We start from the raw sequence: 7,821 nt of genomic DNA, 5'->3' as shown, positions 1-7,821 counted from the left end.
AGAGGTGTAATAGAAAAGGCTTAATCAGAAATTTGATATTTCGGTTAAGTGTTTTAATAAGATAACAAGGTGTCGCAATTGCTTTTTCGTAATTGCTTTTTCGTAATTGCTTCCATAAAGAAATAATTATTAAATTAAAGAAAATCATTATGTTCAATTCACTAGACTAACTTAGATTTTTTTTTCATTAAAAATTTATTGGAGTGAATTTACTTTTAAAGAAACCCTTGGTTTAGTGTAGAGACATTTTACAATGCCACGAATGGTAACAAAGTTTTATTGACTATACCAAATTATTAATTTTAGTTCTATACTTTGTATACGTGAAAACAATTTCGATCAATAAAATGGTTAAGATGATAAACAAACAGAAATGGAAACCAGCATCAAGAATAGTTTTTTTAGTTAGCTTTTATTCGAGAAAATATAATACTAAGGGCCCAAATGCTAGTGGGCCAAGTTTTAACCCAACGTTCTTTTTAATCTTTTTATCACAAAAATTAAAACCTCTTTGCGTTTTTGGGAGACCATATAATCGGGTTTTGGTTTGGATATATCATAGAACAGTAGACTGACTTGTACTCACACACATACATATATAACTAGTAAGTTACCATTTTGTAGACTCAGGTAGGGGCGCAAAGCCGCAAAGAAGTCGAGCCATTCACGAGTTACTTGTGTTCGTATTGATAAAAAGCTTTAGATGAGTTGAAACCTTCCTTTTTAAGCTTGATCCGAGCCTGCTTCAAGAAAAGCTCGTTTAGTTATCGAGCATGCGTATGATCTTGATTCTTGAGCCTTGTATGGGAAGCTCATATAGGCTCGTCTAGCCTTAACAAGACTTGTGTATTTTTAAATATTTCTTATTTTGGACCTGTATGTATTAATTTTACATTGAACAACAGATTTCGAGATGGGCTTAAGCTCATTTAAGGGTTTTCTCCAAATCTATAAAATTAATTAATAATAACTAATTATAAATAACAAACGAGCCAAGCCTGATCTGAAAAACAGTTCACGAGCTAAGCTCGGGATTTATAAAATGAGTTAGAAATGAGCCGAGCTCGAGCCTAATCGTGGCCGGCTCAGCTCGTTTACACCCCTAGGATATATCCATCGGTAAAAGTTCTCTATTTTTTACTATTTTATCATGTATATTGATATTTAAACCATTATCGGGTTTATATTTATTAAAACTAATACTTAATATGCCACACGTATATATGATATCTGATGTTATTTGGTACTCGTCTTTTTCAAGGTACGTTTGTGTTTGTGTTTTTGCTTTTGTTTGTACATGTGACATACTTTTGTCATTTATATTGAGTTGGACATCAACCATACATAAATGACATTATATATATCATCTTTGTGGTTAACGAAACTTTTAGTTGGAAAATGGCATAAAGTTATAATCACATATTAAATTTGTTTGATAAATAGTATTTTAGTTTCCTTAATGTTTGTGTTTTCTTCAAATGCGAATTTTAATATATTTATAGTTGGGAGTTGCCACCTTTTGTAAGAGCATGCCCATTTGTACATCTCATCCATCATTTTTTACCCTATAATTTAACTTAATTTAACACTTTTAAAAATTTAATACTCATTTTTTAAAATCTCTTACAACCTATTCATCATTTTTATCTTTACTTTACTCATAAACAATTAGTTTATTATAGTTCTCGTTTTAACACACTTATAATAATTTAAAAAATGATGAAAAGTAAGTTTTTATATATAAAAAGTTAGGTATAGCCGTATAGTAACTCTTCATAATTTAGGGCTGATTTAAATTAAGGGTGGATGGAATGAAGTTCGTTTTTAGTAGATTTACAAAAAAAAAAAATTAAAGTTAAGAACATGATGAATAAGATGAGAATGCTCTATTCTCTAATATGCTAATATAAAATTTTGGAGTTGCTTGAACTTGAACCTATTTATCGGCACCGCAACTTATTTGAGTTTTTGTTGGCTTGGGCCTTTTGTCCTATTAATTTATTTATTTGTTGGTTTGGGTCTTTAGGCCCATTAGTAATTTATATGGCCCATATTTGCTCACTAAAAGTACTGGCGGCCCGGCGCTGTGGGCCTGTCTTTGCATTTACTTTTTGTGTGTTGAAAATCTGTTTTTCTTCATTACGAGTAAATATTATTTTTTCTTTTTAATGGCTTTAATGTAAATGGGTGCTGCGAGAATTCGAAAGGCTTAGCATCCTTACACAATCCATTGTACGAGTTTGAATTCCAAAACAACGGCGTTCTCTCGTATCAGTGACATACATTTGTTGAAATCGAACCAGAAACCCCTAGGAGGTTCCCACATAATTCTTGCAACAAGTGTGGTTCGAACCCGATACATCCCCTTGTCTCACACTTAACCCAACAAACATTTGGCAACTGAGCGAAGGATTCCCCCATATTACTTTCAATGTCATCATGGCGCACGACCTCTTAACATTACATCGTTGAATCCCCAATCCTTTGTTTTCTATGCGGTGATGGTACCAATATCAAATAATCAAGTTATGCTACTAATACGAGTACTTTCATAGCCATTCTACTCCATCCAACCGAAGAAGAGTTTGTTGCGTAAAAATATACATTATTACTTTTAAAAATTCAAGGATGTAATAGGGTCAATTTGTAGAAAACTAGATAAGTTCTTTTATATTATCGGTTTAGTCCAAATTTTAGGTAAAAAATGATGGGCTACTTGCCCCAAATGGCCTAATGATTCCTTTGTTTTTAAAAGCTTATGTTGTCTGGTTTTAGTTAACGAATGAGGTTCTATTTATAAGCCATATATAATATATTATTATAGACTACGATAATATGGCTTATAATATGACTATTTGTTTAGAATTTGATTATCTTTTTGCCTTACTAGTTTTTAATATTGGTGAACTTATGTAAGACTTAAAATTTATACCTCACTCCAAAGTTCTTTACATATTTATTTGCAAGACCTAGATCCGTACTTCTAAATTACAACAAGAAGAAACGACTAAACTCATCAACATGACCTAATCTGGCAAATATTAGAACGTTGAGATCTATATGTTACCTTGTTCTTTACATGTTTTGTTTGCAAATGAAGAGTTTCTGTTTCTTTAGAAACCAATTTCTATGAAGTTTGAAAAAATAGAACCTTAATAATAAAACCAATTAATTTCTATGAAGAGTTTCTATGAAATTTGTAGTGAGTACGGATGAAAATAATATGTGTGCCGGGTTTCCATACATTGTAGTCTAAACTGAAACGAGGTTGTTGCCATAGCCCATAATGCAATTCAAAGAATAAACTTGAGAATATCCCAATCTTGAATAATCATGCACCATAGCATTATTCTAAATACTAAAATACATACATACATACATATATACATATACACTGAATTATCAAATGAGAATACTTATGTGTTATAACTTTATATATATCAAAGAGTTTTTAAATAATACTTTTTAGAAATATGTAATTTTGAAATGTATGTTTTTCTTTTTTTAGAAATAAATAAAAAGGTTAACTGCCGACTATTCCATACTTTCTAAAAACTAACACAAATCACACATGCATTTCAAAATTACACAGTGCTTTTTTTTTAATATATCTTTTCATATAATGGTTACATGATAGTCAGATTTATTTAACATATTTCTAAAACAATTCCTATACAGTTACACGATATTTAAGTCAAACTTGAGTGTCAACCATATGTTCTTCACCATCATATTCATACTAATTAAAGTGAACCACGAGGACCAAACAACAGGCTACACTTGTTAAACTTGAACCTACTACATATTTAATGTCACTCGTCTAGAAAATATATATAGTCCCCTACCAAACCCCTTTAACCGAACCATGGTTTATAAAATATATACTAATAATACAAACAAACCTATCACATAAAAATAAAACTAATCTAAACCAAAACATGGGAGGATCTAGGATCAACCATCTATTCATCACCACAATATTCATCCTCATCTCTGCTATCTCCATCTGTCGATCGGTAAGCATACTCAACCCGAACCAATTGACACATTGATTAGTTAACCGTTACATACCTAAGTACCTAACCATTTAATTATATCATTGTAGGATGATGCGGATTGCGTGTACACCGCATACATACGCACCGGTTCGATATGGAAAGGCGGGACCGATTCAATAATCTCTCTCACGTTGTACGATGCAGCCGGCTATGGTATATTGATCAAAGACATAGTGGCATGGGGCGGCTTGATGGGTTCGGATTATGATTATTTTGAGAGGAAAAATTTGGACATATTTAGTGGTCGTGGCCCGTGCCTGACTGGCCCTGTGTGAGATGAACTTGACCTCAGACGGGAGCGGGTCAGGACATGGGTGGTATTGTAACTATGTGGAGGTGACCTCAACCGGGGTTCATAAGCCGTGTGCGCAACAAGAGTTTGAGGTGGAGCAGTGGTTGGCGACCGATACATCGCCGTATGAGCTTACGGAGATCAGAAACTATTGTGATCAGTATACTTCGACTCGTCGGAGAGTTGGTCGGCACGTTATTCTTGAGTCCAAGTTGAATTCTTCAACTTCGGTTAGTGTGGCAAAATGATTGGGCTTGTGACATGATCACAGTTATTTCATTATTATGTGTGGGGTTGTTATGTTGTATGCCACTAGTTTATTAGTAAAAATAAAAATGAAAATAAAGAGAATATTAATAAAAATATATTGTTAGTTTATTTTCCTATATGTTGAGATGAGGAATTTATGTACCTTTTTTTAGTGATTGGCATTTTATTAAGTTTTATAAAATTTAGCTTACTTTGTGTTACACTGACATACTAAAAAGTATTAACTAACGAGGAAGTAATACTTGGATAATATTAGTGTATAAAAATTTATAGATTATAGTTCATTTATAAAAAAAAAATGTTTTTTCATACATATAAACACAAGATATATAATATTACTGTTCATTCAACCTTCATGAATCCATGAAGTTCTCATTCATTCTGTCAAATTTATAATACACAAGCGTGTTTTAGCCATGCATGCTAATTTTATATATGATATTCTCTTTTTTTATGTCATTTATAATGAAACATCTTATCATATTTTGTTAGAATCCGTTATTCCATTAAAAAATAAATTACAACTTATAAAATTAGTATGTGCATATTTTTTATGATTACGTAGAAATTGCGTAAGAATGCACAACGTATTCGTATAAATATTCCATTAGAAAATATAATTTGAACTTATTAAACTATTTAATTTGATAATATATGTTATTTTTAATTTAATCAGTTAATATTTATAGTTTAGTTATATTTCTTTTGCCCTCTTTTAGCCGTAACAAATTTGAGCCAAATGTAGTTAATTTGTACCAACTGATCTATTTACCAACTTTTAATCCGAAACAATCAAATTCAAGTTCCACAAAAACCCGAAACAATACTTGATAAAAAAAGCAAGAAACCAATTATTATAAATTTTATTATATTTGAAAGTGATTGATATATACTATCCTTACAATTTAACATATATAGGTATAGTTTACTAAATTAACCGGAAAAATAAATAGATATATTTAAATCATATATTTATAATTTATAAATTTATATGACAATGTAAAAAAAACCAATAGATAAATGAATATATTTTTAAAAACTGAATCAACTTTTAAGTATATATATTTATAACTTAATGATTAAAAAAATTACTTTGTAAATTGAAAACATATTAGATTTTTTTTTTGTTTTTTTTATTTACATTCTTCAACAATATACATATATAGTATAATATGTTAATAATAACATTTAAAATTATATTATTTTCAATATTTAACAAACACGGTTTGTTATTGATTTTTGGATTTCACCAAGTATGTTGTGAAATATATTTTAACAATGTATAATAGTATAATATGAAAATATTTATTTTTATAAAATGTATAGATATAATATAAATATAGTTTAAGGAAAAGTGAATAATTTAATTATGTTATAAATATAATATAAACGGAGTGTAAAAGGAAAGTGATCAATAATTATTGATATACGGCATATATTAGTTTTGGAGGGAAAAATTTGTGAGAATTAACCACAAAGAAGGAGCGTTCTCGGGTACGTTTTTGCACGTGCATTTTTTTTATTAAGTTCATATAAAAAAATCATTTTGTGATATAAATAGAGTCAATTTATGTACACATAATATAGATGTAATGCATTTTTGCATATACATTATGTAATTATATAATTTGGATCATTCAGTGTGTTAAACGGGCTCTAAAAAGAGTATACTTTATAAGATGTCATATTGTCATGTGTGTTTGGTTAGTAACAAATGTATATTTGGATATTGAATGCCGTAAAACCGAAATAGAGTTGAGTTCACAACATACTTGGTGAAATCCAAAAATCTACAACAAACCATGTTTATTATATATTGAAAAGAATATAATTTTAAATGTTATCATTGACATATTATACTATGTATATTGTTGAATATTGTAAATTAAAAAAAACACAAATATGTTTTCAATTTACAAAGTAAGTTTTTAATCATTAAATTATAAATATATGCTTAGAAGTTAATTTATTTATTAAAAATAAATCTATTTATCTATCGGTATTTTTGTACATTGTCATATAAATTTGATTTAAATCTATCTATTTAATTTTCCGGTTAATTTAGTAAACTATATATATATGTATTAAATTGTAAATATAGTATATACCAATTTTATATATTTATAGATATTACATAATTAATGAAAATTAATATCATCAAATAAAAAATTGGGAAGCTAGTAGTTACACTGACGAAACTCCTCGTGGATGCTCCTAGCTATAGCTTCGCCGAATTAGCCTTAGCTATTGTAACATCACGGAAATTTCGAGCCAAAAATGTAAACTTTTTAAAGTCTAGGGACTAAAATTTGCCAAATTCCAAACCCGATGGTTAAAAATGAAAATTATGATTTCCTAACCCATCGCGCTACACGATGGATCAAAAGAGAGACCCATCGCGTATCGCGATGGGGGTGTCTGACAGCGAGACGCGTGTCCTGCCACGTGGCACACCGGTCGCCACGTGGCCACACGTGGCACGTCGTCCGCCATGTGTCAACACGTGGCACGCCGTCTGCCACGTGGCAGACCTACGTTGTGACTGGCCAGGGCTACGTCGCGGTACGCGACGGGTGCCTAGGAGGCCGTCGCGTACCGCGATGGGACCCCGGATTTTGCCTATAAATAGCAAGTCCTGGATCTCATTCCAACCACACCAAAACCTGATTCCAATTCTCTCTCTAACATCTCTCTATACCTCGAAGTTCGTGCCCTCGATCCATCTCGATAACCGTGCTCGATTCCTCTTTTTCCGTGCCATACCTCGATAGTCGTTCCACCACCCGATGATGTTATAAACAAGAAAATGTACTTGGAGTGATGTCCCGACAAGTTACCTTCATAAAGCGTGCCGACGTAGAGGAATATTGGAGTGTCTCATTTTGCGTGCCGAGGTGGAGTATTGATCAAAGTGAGGGTTGAAAAGATAAAGCGACGTCGAAGTGCTGCTCGAGTATCTAGGGATTTTAAAGCCAAGTAAGAGGTAGGCATAATGCCGAATTAAATAATAATAAAGTATTATAAGGGCTTAACCCTAAAGTCGTAATTATACTCGATGCTTCAAAGAAAATAACAAAGAAAAGAAATATATATATGTGTGTGTGTGTGTGTGTATAAATATTCTTTGTTATAAATATTATTTAAGTATAACGAGTATACTTAAATAATAAAGGTAGGAATATGTTTCTTAAAGAAGAAGAA

General features: G+C 31.0%; 1 pseudogene across 1 annotated transcript; it reads left to right on the top strand.

Annotated features, from left to right (window-relative positions):
* Positions 1-3,853: 3,853 nt before the first annotated feature.
* On the top strand, positions 3,854-4,716 carry LOC143564121 (PLAT domain-containing protein 3-like; annotated as a pseudogene). Its single transcript, XR_013140792.1, has 2 exons — positions 3,854-4,016; positions 4,106-4,716. The product of XR_013140792.1 is annotated as a PLAT domain-containing protein 3-like (transcript).
* Positions 4,717-7,821: the final 3,105 nt, after the last annotated feature.

This window comes from Bidens hawaiensis, unplaced genomic scaffold (assembly GCF_021521415.1).
Source record: "Bidens hawaiensis isolate Kalapana, Puna unplaced genomic scaffold, B.hawaiensis_p1.1 tig00021821_1, whole genome shotgun sequence".
In the NCBI taxonomy this organism is placed as follows: Eukaryota; Viridiplantae; Streptophyta; class Magnoliopsida; order Asterales; family Asteraceae; genus Bidens; species Bidens hawaiensis.
This window is presented reverse-complemented; position numbering and strand designations above follow the sequence as displayed.